The sequence below is a fragment of the Montipora capricornis genome, chromosome 9, assembly GCF_036669925.1.
Source record: "Montipora capricornis isolate CH-2021 chromosome 9, ASM3666992v2, whole genome shotgun sequence".
NCBI classification, from domain to species: Eukaryota; Metazoa; Cnidaria; class Anthozoa; order Scleractinia; family Acroporidae; genus Montipora; species Montipora capricornis.
This window is the reverse complement of record NC_090891.1, coordinates 39,679,801-39,693,579: the sequence shown is the minus strand read 5'-3', so window position 1 is coordinate 39,693,579 and position 13,779 is coordinate 39,679,801. Positions and strand designations below refer to the sequence as shown.

Sequence of the window (13,779 nt, the reverse complement as noted above, 5' to 3'; positions counted from 1 at the left end):
TTGTTAACAAGAGGTAAGAGCGAAGCCGTAGCAATTTGTAAATTTCAAAGTTTTTTCTGTGATATCACAGGAGCCGCGTGATTTTGGGATTGCCGAATTGATACATTCAAAAATGTGTTTGATACAAAACTACATTTGTTTGTCGCAGAGCTGCTTAAGACTGGTTCGATTAACTAGTAATTTCAATTCAATGCCCGTCGCGACGACTCTGGTAGTCTGTATCAAGACAATGTGCAGTTATACAGTGACAATCATACTTCAAGCCTAATGCCCTCGGAAAACTTAACAACAGAAATAAGCGGTTCTAAAATTAATTTCTTTTGGATACAAACGTTTTCTTAAAAAAAATGGATGGTCTAATTAAACCTCTTATTGTGTTTATGCATCAGTCAATTCCAGCAGTGCCCATTCCCCCCCCCCCCCGGGCTAACCCCCGGGCATTAGAATTTTTTTTTAAATGGACAAATTCCCCGGGGTGAGGACACATAAGCTGTGTAAATGCCCCGGGGTGGGGACGAAGAAAGAGGGCAAATGCCCCGCCCCCGGGATCGTCGCCTTCCAATAGGCGCCTGTATTCGCAGGCTACTTTGTCTGTCAAGAATCAAGACATCTTAAATGATCTTTCATCGCATTTTACGCTCGCAAGATCTGTCTTGAAGATCGCATCATTTGAATTCGCAACCCTTCAGTGTTTCATATAACTCCGCTAGGCTAGTTTTGAATGCGAAATTCGAAGTAGTCGTGTTTACGCAGTCTTCACGTCAGTGATTGTTTTGTGACATTTGTTCACCTTGTCGCTTTTATATATTCATATGCTTACAAGTATAAATGAAGAAATACCTAAAATTGAGAAAATATACCTTTAAAAACATCCACAAGTTTTTCGAGTCCGTGACGGACAAGCCAGTCTTTAACGAAGGCCTCGTCTTTTCCGATAAACCTTCCATGTTAATTCGAAAACACGTGTGTCAAATGCCCGGGGGTCGCCCCGGGGTAGGCTAATGCCCAGTCCCCGGGCCGCGATAAATTGCGAATGCCCCACCCCCGGGACTGACAACTTCAGCAAATGCCCCGCGGTTGCCCGGGGGGGGGGGGGGGGGATGGGCACCGCTGGAATTGATTGATGCATCACGTGGGCGGGCAAGCCGAGGTCGGTTGAAAGTCTTTTCTTCTGCCGGACGTGGCTCTCTCTTCAGTAGAGTGGCTGCGCCATTTCTGGAGCCTAACATACAAGCATTGAGCTGCTAGAGGAACACGTTTCTTTGATTTTAGGCAAAACGCAATTTGCAACCTTATGTTTCAAACTAATTAAAATTATGTCTTCTGATATAAGGTTTTAACTCTTGCATTAAGAACTTATTTAATAGAATTCGTTCTTTTTAAGGTTTGAGCTGATTTCTTAGTCACCCGCTAATCATGATTTCTACGGCAAATAAAAAGGGGTTCTTGCTTGAATCACTGTTATCTTTAAGGGCTTAAGCAGAAAAAACAAGCAAACAAACAAAACCCCCCTTGAACTTTCCCAAAGCTAACAGGCAACCCAAACATATCACACTTACTCAAGATGGCAGCGCTGGGAAAGGTTAAAAAACACGATTACGATATATTTTTATTTCGAGACACGTGTCACAAAATATTCAAAAAGTATAGTTATTTCCCTTTTCTGCTTTTTCCCTCACTTTGTAAAGCCCTTTAAAATCATGATCCAAGCAAGAGTCCCTGTGTATTTGCCGTAGAAATTAGTAGATGACTAAGAAATCAGCTCAAACCTGAAAAAGATATTCTATTTCTACTTGCAAGAGTTAAAACCTTTTATCAGTAGACATAACTTAGGGGGCGTTCGAAATAAGAATACGTGGAGTGATGATTTAAAATGGTACGTCTGGCGTTTTGAAGCAACAAGGATAATAAAGATATGTTTAAAATAGCACTTTTAGCAGGTGTTTGAAACTTTAAGGTGAATCTCCGTACAAACGAATTAATGTATTCCTATTCTGGAATATGGTCAATCGAACGCACCCACTCCCTTTGTTTTAAAGTAGTTTCGGAATAAGACAATGCTGAACAGAAAGACGAAATTATTCACCTCTTAGTATATACTAAAACAGTGGATAGCGTTGAACGCGGGTGCTGATTGGCCCGTCAAACTCCGAATATCCTGTGCTATTTACCTTAGAGCAACTCGGGAAAAAATGGCGTCCCGATTTGCATCCGTGACAAGTGAAGAAAACATCCAAATTAATTTTTTGTGCTGTATATTATCTCACTGTTTTAGTATATACTAAAACAACTATTCACCTCTGTGTTGATGGCTAGCGTTGGATATTTACCTCGCCGCTTCGCGGCTCGGTAAATATCCACCGCTAGCCACCTCCACTTCGGTGAATAGTTGTTAATTATTTATCGTTGCGTCGGTTGTAAGTTGTCAGAACACAAGACCAAGTCACCGCTCTCATTTCCTTTACCAGAGAAAACCCTCTATCATTTCTCAGTTGAAAAGTAAACTTGCTTTACATAAAAGCTAGATTAAGGTAGTTGTTAAAGATATTTAAGAATAAGAACTGAGTGATGAGAAAAAGTGGGAACTTTTTATTGCTCATCATTTTATGACATTATTGTACAAGTACCGTGAACTCACTGTCAAAGCGGAATGGAAATATTATCAGCTTGCGAGAGAGAGGTTGCTTTGTTGATCTTCCGTCTTCGGGAAACATCCGGTGTACGTAAACTGCGTAATCTTTAATCGGAAATTCTGGTCTTTAATTAACCACAGTAAGGATTTGTTTTTGCGGCCGTATGTTCATAAGTTTAGCTCTTAAAACACTGCTTCTTGGAAAGACAAGTGACGAGAAGATCGCGAGATCTTTCGCACGAGAAGCGACGCCGAAGCGCCAAAACATCAACTGGGTACGTAAGCATGCAGCTGGCTCACCGAGGTAACTTGATTACTTTTCAAACATTTATCTCAGCGTGCAAAGAGGAGGTTTTAAGCTTTTCAGGAAAAAGTGCTCAGGCGTAATTTGGACCTTTTCTTAAGGAAATTTAGGAATCATTTTGAGCGAATAGTCCCCTGTTCAGTTAAACACAAAATTAGAAAGTTACTTTTCATCTTGTTTAATGCCTTCTAATGGGTTATGTTGGTAATATTGTAGCTCTCTGAATAAAAAGTTAGGAGCAACTATGTGTGCTTGTTGGAAAGGACGCTCTGCAACGTGGAAGCATTATGCATTAGGAAAGCAAAATTCACCAGAAAATTAGATTTCCCAACTGCTAGGCGTTTCATGTCGACTTCACTAGCTTCATAGTTTATTTACAATATATTTAAGTCTGTGGTTTAGCTGCTGACTTTAGTCCCTGAATTGCTAAAATAAGGGGTGGCGAATGTTAAATGCGAGACTTTGCGAGACGGCGAGACCAGCGTTTTTCTTAGCGAGCCGGAGACATTTTGACTTTTTAGATTGCGAGACCAAGACTTCAAAGTGTTTGACACCTTCATATAAAAAACGAGACTGCGAGATGCACATAACCGCTCAAAAAACGAGACTGCGAGACCCGTGAAATTCGACTAAAATTTGGCGAGATCCAGAGTTTTTGAACAACCATTCGCCACCCCTAAAATAGAATTAACTACATTTAAAATCCAAGCCAGTCTTCCGGCATTCCAACTCAATGATTACCCCAAAAGCAAAAATTGAAATCAAATATAACCTAAAATGGTCAAATTAAAAGCTCCAAGTGGTGAAAATAAGCTTCGATGGACTACGAATCGGCAATATATAGATGTTTCAGTCTACTAAGAAAGTGAGCCGTTGTATTCTCGCTGGTATTTTTTCTGTGCACTGATTTAATCTGGTAGTTCTAATCTGAAATATCTGCCAACTATTGTCAAATATAGCCTGATAATCGAAAGGAAAACGTTTACAAGGGCTAAAGTTTAGCATCGCTGACGAACGAAACATCATTTTCTGGACGTGTTGTGATCTGAGACTCCTCTAAAAAAGCCGGTTAATTAATGCGCGAGACAACACGACTATCTGTTCCAGGTGATACATTGAAACACTGAACGCGATAAACCCCAAACTAGTGGAATCAGTCATAGTTTCTCCCTGTGCATTTTCTCTCTAACGTTGTTAGCACGCGGCTTTTTAGACAAAAAATGCAGATCAATATTTAATTTCAAATGAAAAAAACAAAACTGACCTTAGTCAGTTCCTTAGTATCGACCAACAAGCCCCTCGACGAAAATGCCAACACCACTCTGCAAATGAAACCAATGATGAAAAGGACAAATTAAGATGCATGTGTGTGCTAATCAGATTCAATTTTTTTCTACATTACTCTCATTGAGTGTCAGCAGACGAAGACACTCAGTTTGTTTGAAACACTTGCCTCTGTTTTTGTGAGCGTTCCAAGGAGAAGCCGGGTTTCTGAAGATTGCTGAAACTTCCTTTTCACCTGTAACGTGCGCTGTTTTTAATCTTCCTGATTGCTGACAAATCTGTCAACACGACGACAGCTTTGATTCTTAAAGCGGACAACCTTTTAGCAAAAGCTAAATTTCAGACAAGGTTAATTGCTGCCTCTTGGTACTTGCCACTGCAAAAAATTGAACGGTGTTAGCTCCTGGCGGGTTAATTGCGGAAATATCATCTCCAATCAACTGAAAGCCAGACTCCAATACTTTTCGAACGAAATAAAGAAAAAAAAGCGGGCAATGCTATAAATAGATTTATTTAGGCCGGATCCGAGCAGATTAACCAAACAGGAACGAAGAAAACAATGGACAAGCAAAAGGGTAACACAAACTGTAAAGCTGGCAAAGAGAAAACTATTTTCTGCGTAGTTTCACTTCCCCACCGACGCAGCGCCACACGGTTCCCTTTATCCATAATGTACGATGCATGCTGATTTCTCTGTGTTCCCTTTCGATGTTGGAACTACAAATAAGATGAAAGCAAACGATATGAGAAAAACCCATTCTGAAACCAGCGATACGTCAAAATGTGTTAATGAGGGCTTTGGTCTTCACATCCTCCGAGGCAGGTGTTTAAATACCAACCTGCTTCAATCCACGTCAAAATAAAATCTATTTGCTATAACAAAAATAGAGAGAAAAAAAGTGATAGCTATGTCATTTACATGTGTCCATTTTGTAGGCATTGACCAATATTTCGCCATTGCGTTCCAGGAGAACGCATTCTAATCGTGTCAGTCTTGCGGGATGTCCTTGGAGTATCGATTGAGATGCCACGTGATTTTCAGCGTTCGGACGCTATGTTGTTCGAATTCTGGCAAAAATAACCTCGATCTCATGTGATAGTATTGGGACGTCAAGTCCTGTTGGACGGGGTTAGATAGATAGATAGATAGATCAGTAGATAGATAGATAGATCGATAGATAGGTAGATAGATAGATAGATAATCTTTATTTATCCACGGTCGATTCTTCAGCCAGAAAATTATAAACTATCTACATTATAAAAAATATTAAATAAAAAGCTGCTTTCCGTTATAAAATATCTACATTATAAAATAACGTACAAAAATTTAAAGAGCTGCTTTCCACGAATGCCGTGCCCTAGAGTACTTGTTTAAGGAGACATTTGAATTTCGTAAGGGACTCTGCTTGCCTCACATTACACGGAAGTTTGTTCCATAGGATGGCGCCACTACAGTTAAAGCTATTTTTTGTGATAATTTGTCAGTGGTAAAGGGATGCAAAGCTTATTCTCAGCCGGAGTCTCTAAGGTTATATGCCGTTTCTCGTATTGCAAACCTAGAACATAAATATTCCGGAGCCAACCCGTGTAAACACTTATAAACCATCGTGGCTTTTTCAATTTCATGCTGGCGTGCTCGATTTTTCCATCCTACGAGTTCAAACAGGTAACAAGCGTCTTCACCGTAGTCTGAAAATGTCAGAACACGGGCTGCTCTATTTTGTAGTTTTCGAAGTTTGTTCCTTAAGGTTATCCCACAGTTTCTCCAAACAGTATTGAAATAATTAAAGTGAGGGTGAATAAGAGCTTGGTAAATTAGTTGTAAGGTCGCTTGGGGGACAAGGTTCCTTACTTTATGGCACCCATGCCAGAAGATACTTTTTTTGTGATCTTCTCCATATGGCCAGCCCAATCGAGATTATCATCAATGGTCACTCCAAGAGATTTAGCAGTAGCGACTTTGATAACTCGAAAATCATTATTTGCAAGTGTTCGGGCAACTGTTACAGTACTTAGCCTCTGCCTAGATCCAATTAACATGAACTCGGTTTTAGTCATATTTAGAGAGAGTTTGTTTGCTCTTAGCCAATGGTGAACATTTTCTAAATCTTCGTTTAAACTTTTCTGAATATTGTGAACATTGTTGCTAGCGTATGTAAGATGGGCATCATCAGCGTACACAGTGATGATGATGATGCGGGTGATGATGATAAACTTTATTTCAGTGTCAAGTCTTCAAGCTGGCCCTGAAAGGACTACTAATAGGGGACACTAAATTAAAATACTATCAGTTCTAACTAATTAAAAGAATATTTACAAAGAATAAAATTTACAAACACATACATACTGTAAAACGTATTCGGATTTATCAAATAAAATAGTACTTATTGGCTAGGGGATGTCCTGATTGCCTATAAAATGTCGTTTATGCACAACATAGGAAGCAGTTTTTACAGCCCTCTGTGATTACAGCCTCTGTGAGGCTCGCAATTTTACACTCAGCCAGTTGGGAAGATCGTTAATATATATTATTATCAACATACGCGGCCAAATAGAAAATCGGCCTCTTCAAAACACACGCTCAGCGGGCCGCAAAAGACTGACAGCTGGCTGCTAACGGATTATCAGACCTGCAGCTGATTGGTTCTTGCTTCAACTTTGTGATATGCCTATTATTTATAGACGATTTTACGCATTTTTTCGGTAATTTTAAATAAGTTCACTGGACTGAGTTGATTCTTTAATAGCTTGTTCAATCAACACTTACATGATGATTTGAAGTGACTTTGAATTCGTTATTCACTCAGCTTGTATTATTAATTTAACTCGCCCTCTTGATATCATTTGGCCTTGTTTATTGATAATAATGATAATGACATGACTTTTTGAGGGAATATTGTTTATTTGCGCCCTTGTGGTGTCATTTGCGGCCCGAGCGCGAAGACACCACAAATTTAAGAGCCATGCACTGCTAGAGAGGAGACCATTGATGGAACACATTTTTGTGTGGTCCCCTAAACATGACTGAAACCATTGATGCGCAATACCATTAATACCGTAGAGGTTTAGTTTCGATAAAAGGATCTAGTGGTCCACCGTGTCGAAAGCCTTTTTTGAATCTAGGAATACAACAGCATAGATTTTGTCACGGTCAATATTATATGCCCATGTATTCGTCAGGGCCTCAAGAAGAGCCGTCACAGTCGAATGAATAGCACGAAAGCCCGACCATAGTGATATTTACAGATGATGTCGTGTTGTTTTAAATAGGCATATAATTGATCATAGACAATTCTTTCAAACACCTTGGCCACAACTGAGATTACAGAGATTGGGCGATAGTTGTTCGTGCACATTTCCAATCATCGGGAAAAATACCTAGACTAATTCATTAGTTAAAAATATCACAAATAGGGATGCAAATGAGATCTGTACATTCACGGATGAGCCTAGCAGATATCCTATCAAGACCAGTTGCCTTTGACTTCTTTAGTTTATTCAAAAGTGAAAGAACTTTGTTAACACTGGTAGGACGCAGCTGAAAACATTGGTCTGTGCTGTAGATGTTCCTCTGATAAAGATCCGACCAATTACGGCTAAGTTCTGGATCGATTGTAGCAAAATGATTATTAAATTCGTTCGGAAGCTCACGACAGTTGGATTGGTTATTGATACTCCATTTACTTTCAGAGATGAGTTACCACTGTTTTCCCAGATTTATGCGATCGGAAGTAAGTTCATTGATCGTCTGCCAGGTCTTCCTTGAATCGTCTGTATATTGGTTAAAGCTGTTTTGATAATAGTATACAAAAATTTGGTTTTATCAACGGAGTTGATAATGTAAATTGGCCACCGTACAGAGATTCTAAAAGCTGACGTTTCGAGCGTTAGCCCTTCGTCAGAGCGAAGAGTGTTTTGATAATAGGCTTGCTTAACTAACCTAATCTCGAAATTTAAAATATTTCGTTGTCAGTTTTCTTTAATTGCGTCCAATTGTTGGGATCGTTAGATTTGCATGCTTTAATTTTAAGAATATCTCGATCATGCATTCGTTTCTTTAGCTCAGACGTAATCAAAGTTGAACTACGCGCGCGAACACGCATTGTCCTTAGGGGGCATATCTTTCAACGAGAGAGAGAAATAATCTTTTCCATTGTAACCAAACCACATCCTCTTCCTTCCAGTACCGATTTACTTACCAATATACACGTACTTGCCAACAATTGATGCACTTTTTGTTGATGTTTCCTACTTTCAATTTCAACCTAGTTTAAAATTAAATTTACCTAGGTTGAAATCATTTCAAACCTGAATTTCAAATTTACCTGTAACAACTACATCAATTAAAATTGCAGAGGTGGACGTTATTCTCGTTGGTTCAGTTATAAGCTGCTGCAGGCCATATATATCTGTGATACTCATTAGTTTGCGACTATCATTGTCATAGAGCGATTTTCAATCGAGTGTCGTAAAACCAAAAGCAAAGTAATTACTTTGGCCAATCAAAGAGGGTGGAGACAATCCAGTAAACCAACCAAAACTCGAAGTAATTACACGAAGCCGATACGAAGCGCGGGAAAATGTGCACGTACAAGCCGCGATTGGTTTTGGTTTCACTTCAGATTGGTTAAAAAAGTGGCGCGAGAACTTTGAACCAATCACTGAGTGAAGTAATGCAAAACCGAAGTAATTCACTAATTACTTTCGATACTCAATTGAAAACCGCTCTATCGAGTAGCAATCATGTCACAGTTTAAATAATCGCAGCTTTAGTGGATAGCACATTATTTCACCCTAAGCTTGCCTGAAAGTTCTTAAAATACTGTTGATTACCTTTGACATTAAGATGAAGTCCTCCTTGATTTAATCCCTTCTCAGAGATATTTCGATGCTGAATAAGTTTCCATCCATTCTGCCGACAGTAACTCTTACGATTCTTATTTGTTATTGTTACCGCTTTGTTGAACTTGTCCCGTCTGGAAACAAGCTATCGTATGGTGATTGAGGCATCAGATGAGTTTTCAACTGTCTAGCAAGATCTACGATCGAGTCGGCAACTTGCTGGGGTTCCTTCTGCTTGAGGTCGTTATATTAGTCCCGACGTGCAAAACGACTTGATCTGGCTAATTCCAAGTTAGGTTTAAGAAAATCCTCCATGGCTTTTGTGGTGGCACCAGAGAACGACTTCACCACTACCCTATGGCCAACAGCTTTCTCTTGAATATTTTTTTTATCATGGAGTCACCAATCAATAGAGTCGTCTGTACTTTTTCTGACATAGAATTTTCATTGTCACTTGGGTCATTAGCATTGGGTCGTTCAGTTTTCTTTGCTTTCCTTTGCTCGTTGGGCCGAGAACATCTCACGTCGTTCTCTTTCAATACAGTTTGCAATTCATTGTTTTAGAGCCTTATTGCTGTCATCAAGCTTTTGTTTTCATCGATGAGGATTGTAGCTTCCTGTTTCATGCTTGTATGGCAGCCTTTGTTTGAGGGTGTCATATTCTTTCTAGAGCGACGAAATGGTTTCATTTGCATAGGATGAACTTGCCTCTGATTTCAGCTTTTCGATTTCATGGCGGCATACCTCTCTCACTTTGGTTTCTATAAATGAGTATATTTCTTGATCTTGGATATGCGACTTTGTCTTGATAAATTTCTCCTTGACTTGTGAGTGTTTGTGGTCATTTTCAAACTTTTGGGAGATATGTTCAGATAATTTATCATGGCGGCGCGCAAACGTTCCACCAAAGTACACTTATTTCCACTCTACTTGAGACCCCGTTTATCTAGTTCAACCTTTAGTTCTTCAGTTTTCAGGGAAAGGATATATTTTACCGTCTAGAAACCGGTGTCATCTTCTCTCACTGCCATCGAAAGTTTGCTAGGTTCCTCAAGTCCATCGACTAGTTCAACTTGCGAGCGATCTGGGTAGGCATTCCAAAATAGCAGTGACCAAGAGGAAATAAAGGGGGAAGAGAGGGTATCCCCATAAAACTCTTTTCCATAGGTAGTATGTCTCAAGTTATTTTTAGATCTATACTCCCACGCTGTACATACCCCAAGGGGATTAGCCAACAGCCATTCACATGGCGGGAACGTGTTCCGCGTGGATAGCCCACGCTCGGAGAACACATTCCTGCAATATGATTGACTGTTGCCTAATCCGCTTATTAAGATATGTAAAGCGTGGGAGTCGATCTAAAGATAACTTGAGACGTGTTACCTATAGAAAAGGGTATATATGGGGGATGAGCTCTCTTCCCTCTTTGTTTTCTCTTGCAGTGACATATTAATAAAGTGACAGTTTGTCACTGGTAAGATTTACATTTAAGGTCGAATTCAATTCCGTAGAAGGAAGAAGTCCATCGAATGGAGAGAGACTGTTGAAGGCCTATGCTCCTAAGAAGGAGTAAAGGGCGAATTGAATAGACCAATTTTGATATACTAAAATTCAGTCCTAAACAAAAGACATCATCTCGAGGCTCTGGGGAATAAATATAAGGATTTGTATGAGTTTATTCCCCAGAGCCTCGAGATGATGCCTTTTGTTTTGGACTGAATTTTAATATATCGAATTTGGTACAAAACGGGTACAAAACGAATCTCCCCAAAATATACAACCACTGCAGGATGGCTAGCAAATCTTAATTGATTATTATAAATAAAAATTCGCTGTTGTTTGTAGTTGTTGTATAAACTTTTTTGATCAACGATAAATGAAAGAAGAATGTGCCACCTCCACGCTGCATTCACACCTACGATTTTTTGGAAGTGTTGTTTTGCATTATGATGAAACCTAAAAGCAAAGCATTTCGTCTGTACTTGTGTTTTCTCAATTATACACGTTAAAACGCCCGAAATGTGATATAACGCTTCTTACGTAAAAGTATATTTCGCGCTGATAGACGGTTCAAGAGAACTTAAACAAGGATCACAATGCGGACGGCTTCGAAAACGCCACAGAACAATAGGCAGCGCTCACTGAACACAAACAATGGCACGCCCTGCACGTGCCTTTTAAATTTTGATATACATTTATTATCCGCTCTCGTCCTGACAACGACTTGGAATGACCAGATTTGAGGTTATGTAGAAGACGTGTTGACATAGTTACGGTGTGCAATCGCTTGGAACTGGTAATTTCAAACTTGCAGGTCATTATGTAGATATTCAAGTCCCAAAATAAACGTTCTCTAGAAGAAGAGGAGAAGAGAGGAATCATGATTTCTTTGCTTACTCGTTTTATGCTACCAGAGGTATAGAAGTCTTTTGCTAGTGACTCCCAGCCTACACTTTACTTAGCTTTCATCTTGACCCCTCTGATCATAATAAAGAATGAGAAGGGAGGAACGGTTGTCGGTGTCTTTGACGTAATTTTAACATCTTATAAAGCGCGATTTAAAGGCATGTTTCATTGCAGATGTTTCCAGCCCGACTGCGTTTTCTTTGGGAAAAGGAATTCAGTAAAGATGGGATTTAAGAAAATGCTTTGAATCGACAGTTAGAGCATGACCATATAATTCTAAAAAAGTTGCTTTAAAAGTAAAATGAAAATCGAAATCTAGAAACCTGGGGCCGGTTCCTGAAAGGTGTAATAACTCTATTCCAGGGATAAGTGTGTTAATATAAGGGCCATTTATCTCTGGAATAGAGTTATTACACCCTTTAGGAACCGACCCCTGATTTCAAACGTTTTGCATTAAACTTTGCTTTGGAGGAAGTGTCGAGGTTATCTTTTTTCCTGTGACTCGATGTCCATTCAGTATTTTAGGCGCATATAGCTCTAAAGAAACTGATGGAGTAATTTTCTTTGTTATAAGGCAATACTTTAGAAGGCACAGCTCCTAATCTTAGAAAAACATCGCAAGCATAATAAACAGAAAGTTACTTGCAACTACTTGTGAGAAAAAGGGGAGACATTTTCGAAGCAAGCGTTTTGCCAGAGCAGACGATTAGCTCATGCTATTTTCATTAATTGCTTCAAAGTTCGTGGATGGTGTAATTCCAGCTTTAGCCAGATTGATAACTAACGATTATTGCTCCGGGCACAAAAATTGCTTCCCAATTTTAAGCTTATTTATAAAAAAATTATTAAAACTGAGATTGACAGTACATTTTAAAATCTCGAGCTCATGCTCGGACTTATTCTTCATGAGCCTTATTAAGATGTTCATTCCTGCAGTAAACAAAATGCAAGAGACAATAATATTTCTCCTTAGAACACATATTTGCTTGATTGTCATCACTCCCCAAGACTTAAACTTAAGAGCGTTCAGGTGATGTACCCATTCATTCCGCGTTTGACGAAACCATTCCAATACTTCCAATGAGTCCCTCAAGTCCCTTTCAGTTAAAAATTCCAACCATACATCAAAATTTGAAATTCATCAAGGATACTGAGCCAATTCATCTTTGAACAAACATCGAGCCCATGTTGCCTCAAATGTTCTCGGTACCTCGTCTGTTGTGAATGGCGTTTTGTTACGACAATATAATATATAATAATAACCCCTGCATAATTTTATTATAATCAAAAGGCATTATCTCTTTTCTACTGCACTCAATTGGTGCCACGTTTGAAGAAGGTTATTACAATATCTCTATAGTCTTAATTTCTTAATTTGCCTTCCGGCAGAAAAAAAAAACATGCTGATGAGATTATTTGTTTTTGCATTCCTGTTGCGTTTTCAAAAGCAAACGAAATTTGTCATTTTTTATGACATGTTGTCATTGATAGCAAGAGCAACAATCATTTGAGCCAAAACGTCGAGTGTCTTCTTCTAAAATGACGACACAAACTGCTTTGCAACACAATTATTCGTTCAGAATTGGAATCCAAAACAGTTTGAGACGCCTATGATCTAAGGAAAGGAACTGCAGCTCTCAAAAGCCGCACATGCCTTGGAACAGCTGAAAGACAATTTTGTCGACTTCGTGTCCCTTGGGCGGCCCATTAAAGGAAAGGAATTGTTAACACAACACACACTATATTTTACTTTTGCACAAGGAAGCAATTTTAGGCTAAGGACAATCAATGACATTTGGCTCAAAACAGGTGACTCCGCTAAAACCAATAAATGAGCAAGGAAATGAAATATGAAACAAACAGTCACACTAATGGATTTTGAAATTTTAAGACAATGTTAGTTTTTCTCCATAAGCTCGACTCTAACTCTTCGGAGGCGGCTTGAAGAGATCTCTAAATTCAGGTAAGACTTATTCTTTTCTTTTAAGTAGTTTTATAAAACGAGCCCCTTCTATACATGACCTAGCCTCATCGGACAAAGAGTTTCGATCTCAGCCTTCATAAAATTTCATTTTCTATTCAATTCTAAAAATGAGAAAAAAATTTTTTTCGGTTTGGAAACAAACGTGCCTTATCATTCAAGTCCATAGTGCCAATGAGAGTCAGAAAATTAATACTAAACGGGAAAGTAAACGACACTAGTACTGACTGAACAAAAGCGATGCTTCTTGGTTGGATTAGTAGTAGCCGATTAGTATAGTAGCTAGTGGTAACAGAATCATTCTTTATCATTAATATTAAATACATACCC

The 13,779-nt window shown here is 39.0% G+C and overlaps 2 protein-coding genes across 6 annotated transcripts in view; one reads left to right on the top strand and one right to left on the bottom strand.

Moving 5' to 3' along the window:
• The window catches only part of LOC138015263 (putative ammonium transporter 3), a 33,637-nt gene extending 28,611 nt beyond the window's left edge, over window positions 1-5,026 (bottom strand). Inside the window, exons 1-3 of one of the 3 annotated variants that reach the window (XM_068862231.1) lie at window positions 4,807-4,937; window positions 4,390-4,596; window positions 4,201-4,258 (exon numbers count right to left, since the gene is read on the bottom strand). The gene's annotated coding sequence lies outside the window, so the exon portion shown is untranslated. Of the gene's footprint in view, window positions 1-4,200; window positions 4,259-4,389 lie in introns of all 3 variants that reach the window. The other 2 variants (XM_068862232.1, XM_068862230.1) reach the window with 2 other exon arrangements.
• LOC138015264 (putative ammonium transporter 3) overlaps window positions 1-13,779 on the top strand; it is a 33,865-nt gene that overhangs the window by 1,565 nt on the left and 18,521 nt on the right. The window contains exons 1-2 of one of the 3 annotated variants that reach the window (XM_068862239.1): window positions 2,618-2,936; window positions 13,384-13,431. The exons of 1 other annotated variant lie outside the window; for it this stretch is intronic. The gene's annotated coding sequence lies outside the window, so the exon portion shown is untranslated. Of the gene's footprint in view, window positions 1-2,617; window positions 2,937-13,383; window positions 13,432-13,779 lie in introns of those variants that run through there. One more of the 3 variants, XM_068862242.1, reaches the window with a different exon arrangement.